The sequence below is a fragment of the Halictus rubicundus genome, chromosome 1, assembly GCF_050948215.1.
Source record: "Halictus rubicundus isolate RS-2024b chromosome 1, iyHalRubi1_principal, whole genome shotgun sequence".
In the NCBI taxonomy this organism is placed as follows: domain Eukaryota; kingdom Metazoa; phylum Arthropoda; class Insecta; order Hymenoptera; family Halictidae; genus Halictus; species Halictus rubicundus.
The window spans coordinates 31,600,877-31,619,820 of record NC_135149.1 but is presented as its reverse complement, the minus strand read 5'-3'; the positions used below and the strand labels follow the sequence as shown (position 1 = coordinate 31,619,820).

The window sequence follows — 18,944 nt, the reverse complement described above, 5'->3', positions numbered from 1 at the left end:
ATAATGAAACGGGGAATGTAGACTAAAAACGTTTCCCCGGGGTCCCGAGTTAGGCTCGACTAGACAACCGAGCGAAACTTTCGAGGCGAGCGAGCTTAATAAATAGGGTTGTCCAGGTATTTAGATTGGGAACATTACCGGCGGCAACGGAGAACGACGCCGAGTAATTTCGTCACAGAAATTCAGCCGTTGCGCGGACCGTTGGAAAATTGTTTGACAGTTGTGATCGAGCGATCGAACGGGGGATGGAAATCACCGTCGATTGCTGGAAAGTGTGCTACGCTGATTCAATTGGCACGGGAATTTCTTAATGTTTCTTTACGGTATGGTGCAGTCTGTGTGTAAATGTCCTGACAAAAATAAATTATTCACCTATCCGGTTTATTGATTAGAAATCGTCTCGTAGCGTCTCCGCGAAACAGAATCTAATCGATATTTATGCTACTTATTTCCTTTCAATCGAAACACAATTACATCCTTTTGTTATCAATATTTAACCCGTAGACTGTACACTTGAATATAAATTTTCTTCCTTATGTAGGACATTACTGACAAACAAAGTAGTTCTAACTGTGCTGAAAGGAATCGTAGGTGGTTAGAGTGTAAGATATGTAAAGAAAAGATTATAAAATACAAATACGAAAGTCTACAACTCAAGAATAATAATAATATTGCGGCAAATGGAATTCAATTTCATACTATTCTTAACACTAGGTTCACTAGGTTCTAATATTTTTAATTTACAATTACCGTGATTGTGAAGATATACATTCATGAGAAATTATTCAACAAATTTGTTTCTTTGGGTATATACTATAAAAAGGAACAGCTAAAAATTCCGATAGATAAATTCTTGTCATTTTTATAAAATCATGTAGAACAATAAGTTTTAGTGGTCCGTAAACCTGGTGTCAAAGGGCATTAATTTTTCTAAGATTTCATTTTCATTGTAACAAACTTTTTATGCTGCGCTTTAAGTTCAAGTTTAAGAAGTATGCTAGAAGAATCCTGAATTTTCACAAAGTTTTACAATTCAAAAAGAGATATACAGGCATCTACATTATCAACAGTGCACAGTTCGAAGATATAAAAGAAAATTGAATCTCTCTCGTAATAATTTGTCTTCTGATATCACAGTGAATACTTATCGTTCACAGGATTAATACCGATGGTTTTAATAATCAAATTTTGAGCGAAAGAGGGAATCGCGTGCCCGTGGATGAACAATTAATGCCCGGACGAATCAGCGCGGTTTCAGCGGCGGGGCCTGTAATTAAAATGAATTGCTCGTTTACGGCGAAGCCAGGCTGCACACGGCTGCATCCTTTAGCATTTAATTTCCTGAATTGGTATGACAGTGCTACGCTGGATGTACAGTTCTTAATTTCGAATGCGAGCCGCGTGCGCGCGAACTAGTCGAGTGTTTAACAGTCGACGGAAGGAGTCGGCTCGGAGGCCAATTAACATAGGTCAGTGAAGCATATGACATAACAACGAGGCCTCAGGTGTCTTAATTACGTTAGGCCCTCGCAAGAATGTTCCCACTTGACTGTCAGCTGGATTTGCGTACACAGCTGCCGCACGGTATCCCGAATTACTGCATCCTGAACAGTTTCCGATTGTTTGATTACAGTTACTGTTGCATACAATGGCCGGCAACAAAGTCTCAGGTACTCCCGATTCTACTCCGTTTAATGAAGATAAACAGCACGCACTTATCGGGATTCGATCTTCAAACTATGGCCTTTTTTTTTAAATTTTAATAGCAAGATTTCATGTACCGCTAGAGAAGTATATTCTTCGGGATAATGATTTGATAAATTTATTCTTACCATTTCGGGATAAGTAGACTGCGTCTTTATGCTAAGCAAACATCATCTGCATCAATTACACGCAGCTGAGACTATATAACAATATATTTCTCATCCTAACAATTTTAATAAGCGGAAATTAGCGTAAAAGTGTTTGTTAATTTTTCTGATGCTCTCAGTGTTTTGTTACCGCCATCGATTTTTGCTAAAATGCGTAAAATTCGCAGTGATAAGTGCTCCGTGTGAGTTTGAATATTATAGTGGAACGCTTTTTTGTAAAATAAATTTATTTAGGTCCGATAAGAAGGCTTACTATTTCTCGCGATGATCAGACTGCAAACTTTTATACAAAATAAAAATTGTCTGCATTAATTGCACGAAGCTGAGACTACATAACAATATATTTCTTTCCTTAATCGTTTTAATCAATTGAAAATAACAGTGCTGAATTTGAAAGTTTAAAAGTTATTTTAAAATGAAGTCCCCTGGATAAAAATGTATAAAATCTACAGTACATTGATGATAACTGCGAGGTGGAATTTGAATGAATCTAATGGCTCTGAAGAATCCGTTTAATTGTTGCTATAAATTATGGCGCGTCGTTGATGGCACGAGGAAGACCGAGCCGCGATGTTTTAGTATTGCAAACCGGGGAGATTTCACGCGTGCTTTTGATACTAAGCCGCTCGAACAATAGATATTTGCGGAGGTGCCCCAGCATCTTACGATTCCGCGCGCACAATAGGCCGCAAGACTTAATCGTTCGTTGACCATCGAGGCGCGTTCTCATCGAGCGCCAATGAGAAATCCCCCGTGTTGGTATGCGCATTATAAAACAAGGAATGTGGAATAGAAAAGCTCCAACGAATCGCGGCTGCAGCCGCGCGCTCATTCATTTCGTAACAGACAAGTGAAAATATCCTGGTCGTCCTGTTTCATTAAACACCGCCGATTTTATTCGATTCGGAGCGGAAAGTCACGTACACCAGTCGCCGATTATATTTATAGCTCTCGCGATCCTAATCGCGGTGTTGGCTGATTGCGCTGAACGTCTGTAATTAATGGATTTTCTTACGTCTGTCCGACGAAAACTAATTTTCCCTCCTCCTCCGCGTTTTTCTGTCACCCAAATTCGCACTTTTGCATTCTGATTCAAGAAAACCACAAAGATTTTAACTTGAACAAAAATTTAGATTTAGGGAAATTCAAGTCATTTTTTTAAGCAGATAAGGAGAGCGAGTTTTGAAAAGAAAACAGAGCCCCCATTTTAAGGATTTTAGTTTGAACAGAAATTTACATTTAGGGAAATTCAAGTAATTTTTTTAAGCAGACGAGAAGGAGGGCGAGGTTTGAAAAGAACACAGAGACCACATTTTAAAGATTTTAATTAGAACAAAAGTTGATGTTTCGAGAAATTCAAGTAATTTTTTTAAGCAGGCAATAAGGAGGGTGAGTTTTGAAAAGAAAACAGAGCCCCCATTTTAAGGATTTTAGTTTGAACAGAAATTTACATCTAGGGAAATTCTAGTAATTTTTTTAAGCAGATAAGGAGAGCTAGTTTTTAAAAGAAAACAGAGCTCTCATTTTAAGGATTTTAGTTTGAACAAAAATTTACATTTAGGGAAATTCTAGTAATTTTTTTAAGCAGACGAGAAGGAGGGCGATTTTTGAAAAGAAAACGGAGCCCCCATTTTAAAGATTTTAGTTTGAACAGAAATTGATGTTTCGAGAAATTCTAGCGATTTTTGAGATGGTGAGAAAAAGAGTGATTTACCGCTTTAATGATCTTGATTAGTACAATAATTCAGAATAATTGTTGGAACGAGATTTTTATGAAGGTAGTAGAATTGTGACAGCAGTTCTTTGAACGCGCAGTGCTATTTGCGACAAATGGCCAGTTAATTTCGTGCCACAGCGACAACCGTTATTACAGTCGATTAACCTCCGCTCGTTAATTCGATTATCATGAAAAGTTGTTTTTCATGTCCCCTGCATTGTGGAACATGATTGCCTGCGCCGACGATCCGTGTACGTTGAAATTGAAGGGGTGTGCTGGACGATAAAGTTGCAGACGCAGAAATCGCGACAGAGGGTTGCCATAAGTTCTCATTGGCGACAGCTGGCTAATGGCCGTGCTCTCGGCGGTGAGCGAGCATTATGAAAAGAAAGAGAAACCGAGAGGAGCTGCAGGTGGCGAATTAATCTACTTGGAAGCAAATTAATTACTCGGATAAAGAAGTCATTCTTTTTGCCTAGATCCAAACCACTTCAAGATGGCGATCTAATCTAGACGCGGAACGTCTGCATTGTTTCTTTACGTCTGTTGCGTACCGAACGATCTCCAATTCGACTTTCAAAAAGCGATCTAGATTATTCGAGAATTTTCAAAACTATCACAGCCTCGATCAATTTTTCATTAACTTTTGTAACGAAGCAGAGAAAATATAGAAATTATGCATCCATGAATTACAAGCTGTGCCATTCTTGACACATTCTTATTTGACTTTCAAGAAGCAATTGGAACATGCGTTTACGAAACCATCGCAGTCTCCATAATTTCTTCATTAATTTTTGCAATGAATCAGAGAAAGTTCGGATTACCCAATAGCGTGTTTTATTATATCTACGAGTCAATTACAGTTTGTCTCGTTCCAGATATGTCTTTAGTCGACTTTCAAGCGGCAGTTTAAAATATTGATGAGTTTTAAAAACCATCAGAACTTCGATGACGTCTTCATTCATTTTTATAAGAAACCAGAGAAAGCGTGTAGATCGTAAACCATTTTTTCCATTTTCCTCGCGGACTGATAAATCAGTGTCTCGAGGTCCGTGGTACATACTGTCTAGCATCTCCTAATACTTGTAACTTGCAAATTACGTTGAAACGGCTCACTTTGCTTTCTTCACCTATTACCTTTCCCTTTAAATGCGGCGAGAGAGAAAGAGAGAGAGAGAGAGAGAGAGAGAGAGAGAGAGAGAGAGAACGTTACCGAGAACAACGTTTTCCGAGTGGTTCGCAGCGAAGTAGAAATCTGAACCGGAAGGGGCAGGAAAAAGTCGGAAGTGATAGTGGTTCGCAGCGAAAAATCTTGAGCAAAAATAAAAATTTCTACTCGAGAAAGCAATTCCACAATTAGGTGGAAAAAAGTCACGTCAGAAAATAGATCTTACATTCATATATTCTACTTTCGGAATGTTCACTAATTATACCCATAATAATTCATTTAATAGCGATATGAGTATCGAAATCAACACGTGAAAACTCCGAACCGTAATACGGCGAAATCGTACGTTTATATTTGTTCTAAAGAAAATTATGTCGGAGCAATAAATATGAATCTTTAAGCTTCTATGCACGATATTCTATATTAACATATGTAAATATTAACATTAATGTTCACAAAGTTCGTTAATAAAGTCCTTTACAATAATTTTTAGAGATTTTTTAAGTACCAGTTTTCTATGCCGATTAGTTGACTTTAATAGAGCAGAACTAGAAAGTCTCGAAAGGTCCCATCTTGAAATTTTTATTGCATTAAGTTTAAACTATATAGAAGGGATTCTGACAAAAATCGGCTGCAAATATCTGCTAACCTGCCTGTCACAATTTTTGAAAATCTTTGTAACACCGTACGGTGGACCGAATGGCCATTCTAGGAAAGCAGAAAGAAATGGCTCCAAAAAAGATGGTAACACGGCTAGACGTTTATTCAAAAACTTTACAAAAACTTCGAAAATAACAGGCATTAATAAGGAACTTCTTGAACGATTTTTTTTATATCTGCTCTTTCTTCAGGTCACAACATTAATTTTCTAAATTTCGAGGTTCGCGAAACAGAAGATTTATATTTCAATTTATATCCCCGGTTTTATATGCCCGGTACAGTGCACAAATTATTATTTCATAGTGTAGAAATAAGTAAATCATGCCTATTGCCAATTGGCACGATGTCTGAAGAGGCTCAAGAAGCTCGCAACAAAGACATAAGAAAGTTCAGGATTATTATTATTATTATAGTATTTAGGAATACAAACTACGACTTAACAGCAATGCTGTTAATTACTTCTGATCCCATCATAAATTATTATAGGATGATACCGCAAAAAAATACAAATTCGCTACCGAAAGGTGTATTAGATCTACTTTTAACAAGAACTTCCGTCTAATCCCATAAGTAACTTAGTTGATAGCGATATTAGCTAAGAATTATTTTTATATTGTTAGATATTATTGTTATACTTATTTAATATTATATTTTTCATTTATTTTTATATTTGTTTCTATAATTTATGTAATATTCTCAATATAAATATTATTTTTAAAGGTTCTACATATGTTGAATCTCATTTCATGACCGAACAGAAAATTCCAATCGGTTTGAAGACGCAAGAAACGATCTATGATTTAGTTCCACCTAGAATGATTTTACTTGCTCTTTCTCTGCGCTAACAAGAAACGCACGCACAGGAGCATCGCTCCGTCCGTAATTATGGACAGATCGGTGTAATTTCTCTCGCAACTTTTACCCGCCCGATTCCGCCGATTTTATTCTCCAAACGGGGAAAATCTGATTCTCGATCGGCCACGCTTAATATGTAAGCGAAGAATCGGCACTTTCTAAAGACCCAATTAGAACAGTGACTCTCGTAAAGATCCGAGCCGACCAGTCCACGATTTAACATTCCCGATCGACGGCCACTTGAAAGAAAAAAAAAAAAAAAGAAAAATAAAGAAGAGGCTACACAGAAAAAGACGCGTGATTCATGCGTGTACGTGCAACAGCGACCGCACCTGTCGTTAACGGAAACGAATGATTACACTCGGACCCTGAAAAGAACCCCATAATACCCCGGCGTCATCGTGAAGCCTGATCGCGGAAGTATAGCTTCGTTCCCCATTGTTTCCGAGAGTTGTGGTCAAAGTAAACGTTGCCCCTGCAAACGCATACTTTCCGAACCCCATTTCATTAAACGCTCCAGCCAAAGTTTATTGAATTTTTACTTCCCTGCTCTTTGGCCACTGTAAACAACTATTATTAAATTTTATTATTAAAGAATATGGTTATATTTGGAAATGCAGTTTGGAAATCCTCCCAGAAACATATTAAAATGGAACGTCTTATAGAAGGGAGAAGATTGAATTTACTTAAACATTGTACGATTTTTATTATAAAAAATGAATAAAGATTAATAAAAATTTTTATTATAAAATTTTATTAAATAAAAAAGTGAATTCAGTAATTTCCTATGAAAATAAAGAAGTGAATTCAGTAATTTCCTATGAAATCAATTATTGAAGCACAATTTCAATAATTGTGGAGTAGAAAACCGGCCATTTTGACCGTGGTGGGTTTAGTGTTAAAGAATTAAACACGTGCACCAAAATTATTTATCTGGATATTTAATAGCAGAGTCGTGTCTTGTGCATTAAATGTACAAGTGAGACGTAACTTCGAGCGTTCGAATGATCAAATAAATCTTAAAGTAAATGCAGCACTTCGTGACAATTATTGTAATCCACGGGTGTCTTTGGTCGCGCAATTTTCGTGGTCACTGTAACAGCTCTGTAATTAAAAGGAGAGGACGTCTCGGGTGTTTATGGAACGCGAGAGATGTAATCAGCGGCTAACAGAGACCAAAATTTTTACTGGAACGCGAACCGTTGTCGCCCCTTTCCGCCGGAAGTAACGAAGATCCGCACACGAACTTCCAAGAAACGGGTTCCCACGTTTCTACGTGGCCGAACCTACGACCTCGATCTTTCTCTGCTTGGGCCCGATGAAATCATTGATGATTTAGCAATCGCGACGGGACAAAAAGCTCGTTAATTATATTACGCCGTCCTCCGGATAATTTACGCACAGCGAATCCGAAACTCTGTTCGACGTTGCTCTCTTCGAACCTGTTCGGATTGCGCTTTAACGTTCTAACAGCGGTTCAATTAAAAGCATGTTTAATTAGCAGCCATCATGTGAGAGGGCAATTAAGATTCCTCAACACTGTTTGCACAGGTTAAAAATGAGTCTGCTATTCTATGGAAATTCTGTGTGCGCGTAGAACACTTTTAGTTTATCATTGCGAATTAAACACGCGATGGTTAATACTGTTACGTATTGCAACATAGTGAAATGAAGATACTAATTTAGAATCGGGAATGCTTTCAACCGGCTTCCTTTCGAAAGGAATATAAAATTTGATTTATGCCGATTCTTTGAAGTGTAGTCTATGAAATTGCAAATTTAGAAAGCGCAGAAACTGCCGATAAATGATGTGTGATTTTGCAGATTGGATAAATTTTGCTATCTCTGAAGTAAATTAGCTAACCAATTAAATTTAATAACACGAAGTGTGCTTATTAAGAAGTTAATTCGTACTCGATTTTAGATAAAATGTGTTACAAGTAAAATGCGGATTTTATAAATATGGAAGATGACGGGTTCTAATATTTTTAATTTACAATTACCGAGATTGTAGAGATGCATCCATGAGAAATTATTCAACAAATTTATTTCTTTGGGTATATATTGTAAAAAGGAATAGCTAAAAGTTTCGATAAAATTATTGTTACTTTTATAAAATAATGTAGAATAGTATTTTTTAGTGAACCACGAAACCTAGTGTTAAAAATATTTAAAAAATATAGATATATTATTTCCGACTGATCAAAATTACTAATCAATAGACTGTCTATTTAAAAGAAAAGTAAGGTAAAGTAAAGTTTTTTAAATATTTTTAACACTAGGTTTAGTGGTCCACTAAAAATCACTATTCTACATTATTGTACAAAAATAATTCGCATAAAGCGAATCTTTATGCAACATACAAATATTCTCTTTCAGTTTCAAAAAACTCGAGTAAAATAGAAATTTATTTTCTTTCTTGATATATTTAATAGGTCGAAAATAATGTAACAGTATTTTTTAATTCTTATAATGTTTTCACTGTTTTAAATTACACCTACCCATTATAAATGCATAAAATCTGCAGTCTTCTAATCAATGAATAAAGTGTCTAAGAAGCGACACTATAACCAGAAAAAATGGAGTACTTTGGAGAGCACATACAAAGAGCCTGCGTAAACTTTGCCGAATTTTTCGGAAAAAATTAGGCTCGGGAATTGTGCAATAATCAGCATGGTAAGTGGAATCCGACAACCAGAGAAATCCTTCGTAGAATAAACCGCCACGGGAGGGACTCTCGGCGGATAAACTGGATGCAATTTGATTTCAGTTCTTGGCGAAGCAATTTCAACACTTTCTCGACCGCAGTTTTTCCCCGCAAAACATTTTCCTAACCAGTTCCGTTTGTCTCCGAACCTTCTTTTTTTTCTTCTTCTACGGTAGGCTAGATGCCAACGCGGCGAAAAGAACGCGATCCAGGCGAAATCTTTTCCACCGACATGATTGTGCACTGTAAAAGGCGCATGTCGTGACTAGAAATACCAGTCGGCTCTTAGAAAACTCTCCCCTGTTTCGCGATCCGGAGTCACATTTTCCATTTCTGACGTTCTCTCTTTCGCAACTCCCTTTTCCCCGGCGCGTTACGCGTCCATGTCCCGTCGACATGACACGCGGATGCCAAATACTTGCATTTCCTAGATGGCAAGACGCCTTGTCGGAAACTTATCTGATGTTTCGTTGCTCGTGGCTACGGTATTAAACGCGACTTACTCCGACCGACAAAAGAAAATATAGAATTGGGGATTTTATATTTACGAATTTTTATTTTGAAATTGGGAATTTTATATTTACTAATTTTTATTTTGAAATTGGTGATTTTATATTTACTAATTTTTATTTTAAAATTGGGAATTTTATATTTACTTAATAACAACTTTATTTTAGCAATTTTATTTTACTTAATATTCACTTTTATCTTCAGTTAATTTTATATTTATTTCTCTTTTTATTTTGTATGAATTTTATATTTACTATAAATATAACATTGCGAATTTTATATTTACTAATTTTTATTTTAAAATTGGGGATTTTATATTTACTAATTTTTATTTCAAAATTGAGAATTTTATATTTACTAATTTTTATTTTGAAATTGGGAATTTTATTTTTACTATAAATATAAAATTGGGGACTTTATACTTACTTAATAACAACTTTATTTTAGCCATTTTATTTTACTTAATATTCACTTTTATATTCATTTAATTGTATATTTATTTCTTTTTTTATTTCGTATGAATTTCATATTTACTATAAATATAAAATTGGGAATCTTCTATGAATTTAGCGTTAGATGGTTTTTCAAATGTTGATAACATTCATCCAATCTGAGGAACACTTCCAATGTGGCATACAATTTTTTGAGAAAAAAGGAATTTGAAACATATAACTTATAATTTACAAAGCACATCTCTAAAATTTTCATTACAAGCCCCAAAAAATTGTAAAAAGCAACTTTGTTATTTTCGTTATTCAGACTAAACACAATTTTTCCAAATTTCTCGTTGCATATCAGCTAGAGTAGACTAATACGTCTATCTTGGCAAAAAAACTGTAGTCGTTTGGTGCATAAAAAGGTTATCCTGATTTAAATTGTGTGCCATCAATTATGGGAGTGCCTGTAGTCATAGTAGAACGTGCACTTTAACTTCTCGTCTCCCACTGTTTTTAGCTATGGTATTGACAGCGATGTTGACTACGTCGAATTTATTGTCAAGCTTCTTTCGCACCTTGAATACCAGAAGTTACAAAGTAATGTTATAGTAGATCCTGCAAAGAAGGTAATTGTAAATTGTAATTGAAATTCTGCATCTCCACACCTCTGCATTCCTGACTTCCTGATTCCCCGCGTTCTTGAGCTGACAACTTTTTGTCCTTGAGCATTCCTCGCCTACTGATTTATCAGTTTTTCAATCTCCTGTCAAACCCCGTAGATCTAAAGAATTCCATTTTTTTTGTGCTTTGGAATTTTATGAACCATTGCACGGTTTAATCTCTGAACCCGTCCGTATTTCCAAATTTCCTGCGAGACGGTGTGTTTGCAAGAAAAAATTACGATATTCAGTTCTGCGTTAAAACAATACCGCAATTGCCCGTCTCGTTGTTACGGTTTCTAATTTGCATTATGATTTTAGGTAACGAAGGTTCGTTAATTCGGATGCACTCCACCTCACGGGAAAAGAGTTACCTGCACTGCGCGGAATATCGGTTGTTGAACATGCAGTTGCGGGTTATTAATGGTTCATTTAACGCTATATAGAGCGTCCTACTGTCTAATAATAGAGTATCGTATACAAAATATGCTTCCTGAATTGCGCAACGCTCGTCCGAGCCGGTAACAGATGCAATCAAGTTAATTGATGAGTGCAAAAAAACTGCATTTATTCCTTGCAATCAGCGGCTCATTTAACACCTCGGGCGACAGCGATTTCCTTTTCGGTTATACAAAACGCGGATCCGAAAATGTTGTTACATTACGCAAAAAATAAATAACATTACTGAAAAAATAAATAATAACCAAACTGTGCAGTAAATACTCCTGCGATTTTTTTAAAAATCGTGCTCATAAAATTTACGGTTAATAATCTGCTACAAAAATAATTTTATGTTAATTGGAAGTCCACATTTAAGACAAAATAGTCATAGCAGAACTTTAACACGACTTGAGAGAATATAATAATGAAAGTATTTTTTAAATCATTTTGATTTTCAGGGTTTTATTAAAAAATTAAACTTAATGAGAGAAAATTTTTGGAAGTAGTCTGTATTACTTTCTGGTGTAGGAATGTTAATGACTAGCACTAAAAATATCGACCAAATTGTTGGGTAGCGTTATCTTCACATTCACAGCTCGAACTTAATTAGTTAAATTCACGAGCATAAAATTCCATTAAGGATAGAAATGTTAATGGACTGCCGATCTAGCGCCCATCAAAATTCCGCGGAATAAAAGCAAATCATTTAATGAACTCGGAACTGGAAAGTCAAGATGCACAATAGCGATTGCTTTTATAACCTACTTACACCTAGATTTTCACAAATTATTTTCATTGAAAGTACAATCAAAATAGTTCTTCAAATCTGATAACAGAATTCTGTTGGTTATACGTGCTCAGACATCGCTGTTGTTCATCTGTTTGCGTGGATAATTTTTAGGAATTTATTTCCTAGTTTATTTGATTTTATTTGATTTCACTTTATTTATTTGATTTTTATTTTAACACTAGGTTTACGGGACCCGCCAAAATGACGGGTTCTAGTATTTTTAATTCATAATTATCGAAATTGGAAAGATGCATGAATGAGAAATTATTCAACAAATTTATTTTTTCTGGTAAATATTGTAAAAGAAATGGCTAAAAAAATTTGCGTAGATACATTTTCGTTATTTTTATGAAGTAGCGGAGAATAGATATATTTAGTGCCCCGTAAACTTATTGTTAAGGAACTTATTCCGATTTGAAGTATGTGCCGTCAATTATGAGACTGTATGAGGTTTTAATGTGTGATCTGGTTTTCCAAGAGAACTATTTTCAATACATTCAAACCTGTTTTTGTGCGGTCCTTTTCTATGCGAATTTTTCTTTTTGTGCGATTTGTTTTGGCATTTGTGTTGGCATTATACAGTGAATTCCCGATATAAGTCACCTGCGCGGTTCAGGCGAGTGACATTTAGACGAAATCTGTGGTTGTCGCCGAACGTTGCACTTGAAATACACAATGCACGCTGGAAACGTAAAAGTCACTATCCGTGGTGATATGGGTAGTCCCAGTGACCTTTAAACGGGAGGCTCGCAGTGACTTGTATCGGGAATTCACTGTAACACCCTTGTAATAGGGATCTCCAGCAGGGATCCAGCTTTGCAACAATTGGAAAAGCGTTTTCTTAAAACAGATAACAATTCCGAAAGGAGTTTGAACCGTCGTCGCAAAAACTGATCACTGACTTCATGTTAACAAAAAATAGATCAATACTAATATCTTTAAGCGACGAAAGCGATTTTGAACCAGTTCATCACAACAAGATTTCGGACTACGACGAGTAGTATTGAATTATGTGCATTTTGAAAATTTCTCCATGTTTAAAATGAGAAATGTTTTAAAATGTTTCCATGTGTTAATTATTTATTTTGTTTGGAAAGCACTTTCTCGCCATTTCGTAAATGTCTTTGACATTTTTTCTTATGAGGTCCCTCTCCACCGCATAAAAAGAATTTTCTTTAACACGTTGTAAACAATTATTTGTTATAGCTATTTATGAAGTTTCTGAATATTTTTTTCTGTGCGGTTTCTTTTATGCGGTCGCTATGTACCGCACAAAAACAGGTTATTTGAGAAAATCTTTGTCAAAAAGGTGTTGATGAGGTTTCCTGTTAGGCAAGTAAGAAAAAAGCATTGTAGAAACCGGAGTGAGAGCAGCGCGCGCAGATTTGTTCCAAAAATTCGAGCAAGAAAGGGCGGCATATTATTTTCAAATTCCTGAAACTATTAGAGGAAGAACGAAATGTGTAATCCTCGATATATGTCAGCAACACGGGTCTTGCCAGCGTCGTGTATCGTCCAGGAGACATACCCGAGTTATGTTTACAAGCAAGGAAGGGCGACTGTGAGTCATCGGGACCGGGAAGGACACCGGGCGGAGAATTTAGGCCAGCCATCGGGTGTCAGAAGGAGATAGCGATCGTTGCCAGGGCCATTAGCAATTCAAACGGCTTCCGGCCTCCATGCTGGTACCGCGTGCAAGAGAGAGACGAAGGTGTTGCCTCCGGTAAACACGAGTTGCTTGAACTCGGAATCGCTCGAAAGAAGCCTAAGTAGCTGCGCGTCTGAACGTAACTGCGTGGCTTCGGCTCCTTCGTCCGGGGAATATCCGAGAAGCCTGCCGCGCATGCAACCGTGTGCATCCGATCCGCAAACAACGAGAAAAAAAGAAGACAAAAGAAACGAAATTGGAGTTTCATGCCGAGTCCTCTTTCCTGATCCGCTTCATTCATGCTTCATACTCCGCGTGATCTCTCTCGCCGGTGCTCGATGCGGAAAACGAAAATTTTCTACCGAAAAAGTCTTATGAATTAGGCTCACGACTGAACTGCGAATTTTTATGCAAAATGAAAATTGTCTGCGCCTTTGGGAAGAAACAAGAGCCACTGAAAAATTACTTTCTATACCTAACACTGTATCTACCGGAAGTGTATTAATACGATTTACGAAAAGGAGGCTTAAAAATCTGTTTTTTTCATAACAATCCCAAACAAAATTATTAGATGACGATATGAGGTTATAACTTGTTGGTTCGCGATAGAAATTGCGATGGCTATTGAAAGGTTTATTAAAAAAATCCTCAGCCACGGATCAGAGACTTTAAAAAATTATGAAATTAAAAAATTTACGAGTAAGATTAATTTCCTTTAAGTAGAAATCAAATTCTGTTCTTATGTTGTCAATACTGAAGCATGAGAATAAATGTGAGCACACAATAAATATAAACTTGTGTTCTTCCACGGAATTACTGAGAACAAAACACTTTAATTGTTGCAGCTGAGAAGATGGAAACCATACGGTAAAGAGTTAACAGCGAACCTGTAGAAACGTTCAATTACGTTTGTTTATGCCACAATTCTTCTCACTAGCTTGTGCAATTTCGTTTACAAACACCGTTCCTCCTACTGTTCCCTTTCGAGTCTAACGGCAGCGGCACCGGAGAATGATTATTATTATCATCCAGTCGGCCATTTGGAATTGTCGTCGCTGACAGCGAAGAGCGCTGTTCAATACCGTGCGTGTTGTTGCAGAAACAACAAACATTTCAAGTTACGAAATCGGCCGGCAGGACAAACGTCGTCGGCGCAACAATGCACTTGTTGGATGCGTTTGAGTAACCAACGGGAGAGAGAGAGAGAGAGAGAGCGAAAGAGAGAGAGAGAAACTTTCTTCTTCTGTGGGGACCCCAACCGGTTCGATCGCGCCTTTCCTCGTCGCGTAATTATACCGGCGCGGTGCGACAGACGATTTTTTACGGACAGGTGAAACCAGGTGAGATCGGAGTTTTCCTGACGCTTGCACCGATGCACCTGCGCTCGCGAGAAGTGTTTACGAACCCGCGTAACGCACACGCGGAACAAGAGACACGAGGATGATACACACTGGTTGTCGGTAATGTGGTCACTCTACCTTATCGCAAATCTACGGAGTCTTGGCTCTTATGACTGGCCGGCTTTTTTAAACTTATTAGGGAAGCTAGATTGAACCCTCCTCTTTCGAACGAGCCCTTTCCCAGCGAAAAGTATTCTCATACAAGGACGAAAAGTTGCGGCGCGTAAAATCATTTTTCGCCTATTTTTGTCGGTAACGTGGTCACTCTACCTTATCGCGAATCTACGGAGTCTTGGAGTCTGTATTCGAATTTTTATCCAATGCCGATTTGGGACCACTGTGCGGCGCTACGACCGCGACAGAACGAATCGACGTTTCTCTCCCTCGTCGCCGCGGCGACAGGAATTCCTTTTTCCTTTGTCTCCAGTCGTAATGGAATGCAAAGATGCGACTGGTATATAATACTGCAGCGAATTGCATCGTAAATCGCGGAACGGTATTCGGAATCGTAAACGATGCTCTATTGGAGGAGAAACACTCACCGGGCACGCCGTTTGCGGCAAACTTTGCTCTTTGAGATCTTTGTTGCGTTCGTATCGCAGTTCCCAGATTTACTTGTGCAGCTCGAGGAGCTTTACCTGCATTCTCCATCCTTCATGCTTTTGCATAACTTTAATCCTTCAGTGCGTGGGTTTAAGGAAATTCTTCTTTTGCTCCTACCGAATTTTATTGACATTCCTTTCAAATGTCTCACCAAGAAATATCCTACCAAGTGAACTTGACATACTTCACGATTTCCGATTAGGTGTACATATTATTGCCAGATCTGTGAATGAAATTAAAAGAAACGACTTGTTAAGAAGAGATATGGACTCGGTTGTTAATCGCCATAAGAATAATGTTAACGACCGTAATAACTGCAATGATATGGAGAATAACGCAATCAGTTGCTAACTGGTTCTAGAGAGTCGTCTGCGATTTTTCTTGAACTTTGAATAAACGAACCTATGATTTATTAAGGAAGAATAGCCACCGGTAAGTTATGCGGATTCGTTTGAATATATACTCCTTCTAGGCAACTGTCTAATTCAGTGATTTATGAACGGTGGTTGCATCCGATTTAATTGATCAGGGGTTTTGCGGTAGATCGGATCGGTATCCATTACGCGTGACATTATTTTTTCGGCGCCGGCGTAGAAAATTGATTACGGTCGCGTCGAGGATGATACGTCCGTGATAAATTACGAAATCACTGGTGATGTTAAACAGGTGCTCGGTGAAAACGCTTATACGATATCGCGTTCGAATTATTCGCGGCAAGTTGGCCGGAAACTTTCTTTTGGTGATGAATGGCGTAAGGTAGATTGAGAATTTGCAATTCAGAACGGAGATTCGCGTTTACGTTCCTCCGTTAATAAGATTTATTTAGCTATCGGGGAACAGCGCGTCCAGCTAACGCATGATTAAAGCATCCAATTTCCTCCTGGTTCCGATACTTCTAAAAATATAATAATAATAATAATATATTGCCTTATTCAGCCTTACAGCCAAGAATTTCGGTAAACCAACCTGTATTCAAAATATTCTGAAAAGTATACTTTTTTTTACAACTCTATCCGTCCGTACCTTCCGAGGATCGTATTCATCATTGCATACTTTTTCATTTTCATGCGGGATTTAATGCAACGGTGACAATAAAGAAAATTTACGATGTTTATGGAGATGTATCGAAGTATCGAATTTGTTAGTCTTGTTAAAATTTGGATTGGGAACAATTTCTTGCACATTTGAATATGTTAAAATCAGCCAACGGTCATATCGCGCTGCAGTAAACCGATTCTCGTCCGATCATCGAAGTTAAACAGCGCTGAGCGTGGTCAGTACTTGGATGGGTGACCGCCTGGGAACACCACGTGCTGTTGGCTCTCTTTTTTTTTATTTATATAATAAATTATGAAATAAAAACCGGAATTTACTACAAAGTTTGTTTTAGATTTCAAAGTAATTGATTACTTATGGGCCACCCTAATATAAACGAAGTGTACGCAGAAAAATCGTGACCAGTTTGCGAGAAAATTGTTTGAATTCGCGATTTTCCCACTAGAGAGGATCGCAGAGTTGAGAAACGAGAATGGGAGTGTAATTGACTATTATTTTGCGAGATCCGCGGGATTTGCATCTAGAGGCATCGCTTGAAACCTCTGAAGACGCCGACTTCTTCCGGTTAGGTCGGCCATTGTGTGTGTCGTCAAGCTTCGTGTACGATGTCGTCACTTGTGACAAAAGAGGCGAACAACAATTTGTTACCGGTTTTGCACCTTTCGAACGCCTTTTACCCTGACGAACAGCCGTCTGCATAGAAAGCTCACGCGTTCCGCTGCGACTCCTGCTTTTTATTATCCGAATGCGTTCCGCGTTAACTGGACAGTAATACTAAAACAACTCGAAGAACTGTTCAAAGCAATAATAATCGTGGTTGTAAACTTCAGAACTGTTCATTAAAAAACTGTTAGTAATCCCGTTAAATATTCTGGCACGGTGATTATTCGAACGCCACCATAATGAAATATGATAATTGTTTTATATGCAAAATTTAATGCGTTTATGGAGAACACAATTTTACGTGAAACATAAAATAGACTAATAGGTACTTCCACCTAATTAAGCTTCTCCAAATTACTTCGAGGAATTCCGACTTTGCACAAAGAATGGACTTTACAGCAGTTTTGTAATACTTTTAGAGGAACAGTAAACAAATTGAAATGAAATACAGTTGAAGCGTGTGCCATCAATTATGAGACTAGCTGTAAGAACCCAGTTAGCCAAATGCTGTTTCGAGCAAATATTGCGCAATGTTTGTAACGTAGTTTGCGAGCAAAAGGCTTGTCCATTTGGTACCAAACCTTGCTTGGATTTTGTCCCTATTTTGTATGAATTTGGCACCAAAACTTGTCGACAAATTCCTAGCCAAATGCGGGAACAGATGGATCGGAATTTGAGTGAAAAGTTTGCAGGCAAAATTCCATTCCAAATTGGGGCCAAGCCTTGGCTTAGTTATAGAGGGCAGGTCGGTCGCACTAAATCCTTGCTCTAAGAGTACATATCGGGAAAAATCAGAGTAAAACTTGTTGTAGGAGGAATAATAGAACTTCATTTAAACTTCTAAATTATATAATTTTAAGTTTCACACATTTTCAATCATTTAATTCCGTTTTCCCCCCTACAATCAAGGAGGGAAACTACTTTACTCTCAGAATAAGGTTAGGTTCGCTCTTAGTGCGACCGACCTGCCCTCTACAACGAAACCAAGGTTGGCTTCGATTTGCTCCCGATTTGGCATGGAATCTCGGCTGCAAACTTTGCACTGAAATACCGAGCCTAATGCCGGAAGCAGATGGATCGGAATTTGTAGACTTTGGTGGCAAATTCATAGCAAATTTTTTACTGAGAAAACACGAGACCGAACAGAATTATTTAAAAAACGAAAGATAACTGTGTATTCCGATTCCTGGTTTCTTCTCTCCAAAGTGGCCAGGAAAAACTGGCGAAACCGTCGAAAAATATGTCACTGGGAATTCGCGACGGCACGTGGCCAATCCGTTCCCGTCACGGCTGAACAGAAACGGAACCGGGCGTCTCGCGCACCTGAGATTGTTCGGTAGAAGAACGGACGAACCGCAAGGCGATCGGCCAGCACCAATTAGCGACGATCGACTTGGAAATCCTAGCAGCACGAAGCCCGTGCAACGTAACGAGGCAACCTCGGGCAACGCCTAGTGTAAATTGCGTTTCCAGTGAGTGGTCATATATGCTGGCCAATGCCTCCTTCTTCCTCTTTTTCTTCATACCGTATCATCAGCGTAGACAGTTTTCGATCCGGGCCGATAAGGAGTGCCTCCGACAGGCTATCGCGAGTTTCCTAAATATAGATCGTAAACCTTTGGCAATATTGAAAAGGGGATTCACCTGTAGGCAATCATTGACTTCCTAATCCTCCCCGATATCGTTAAACTTCCTCTCTAATTATACGTCTCAATTATATCGCACAATTAAACCAAGCGTAAATACCGCTGCGCTGAAC

The 18,944-nt window shown here is 37.9% G+C and overlaps 1 protein-coding gene and 1 non-coding gene across 4 annotated transcripts in view; one reads left to right on the top strand and one right to left on the bottom strand.

Moving 5' to 3' along the window:
- Myo10a (unconventional myosin 10A) overlaps positions 1-18,944 on the bottom strand; it is a 121,477-nt gene that overhangs the window by 37,392 nt on the left and 65,141 nt on the right. The gene's annotated exons all lie outside the window — the stretch shown is intronic.
- LOC143361815 (5S ribosomal RNA) lies at positions 16,669-16,788 on the top strand. The gene has a single exon (XR_013083530.1). It is a non-coding gene; the product is annotated as a 5S ribosomal RNA (ribosomal RNA).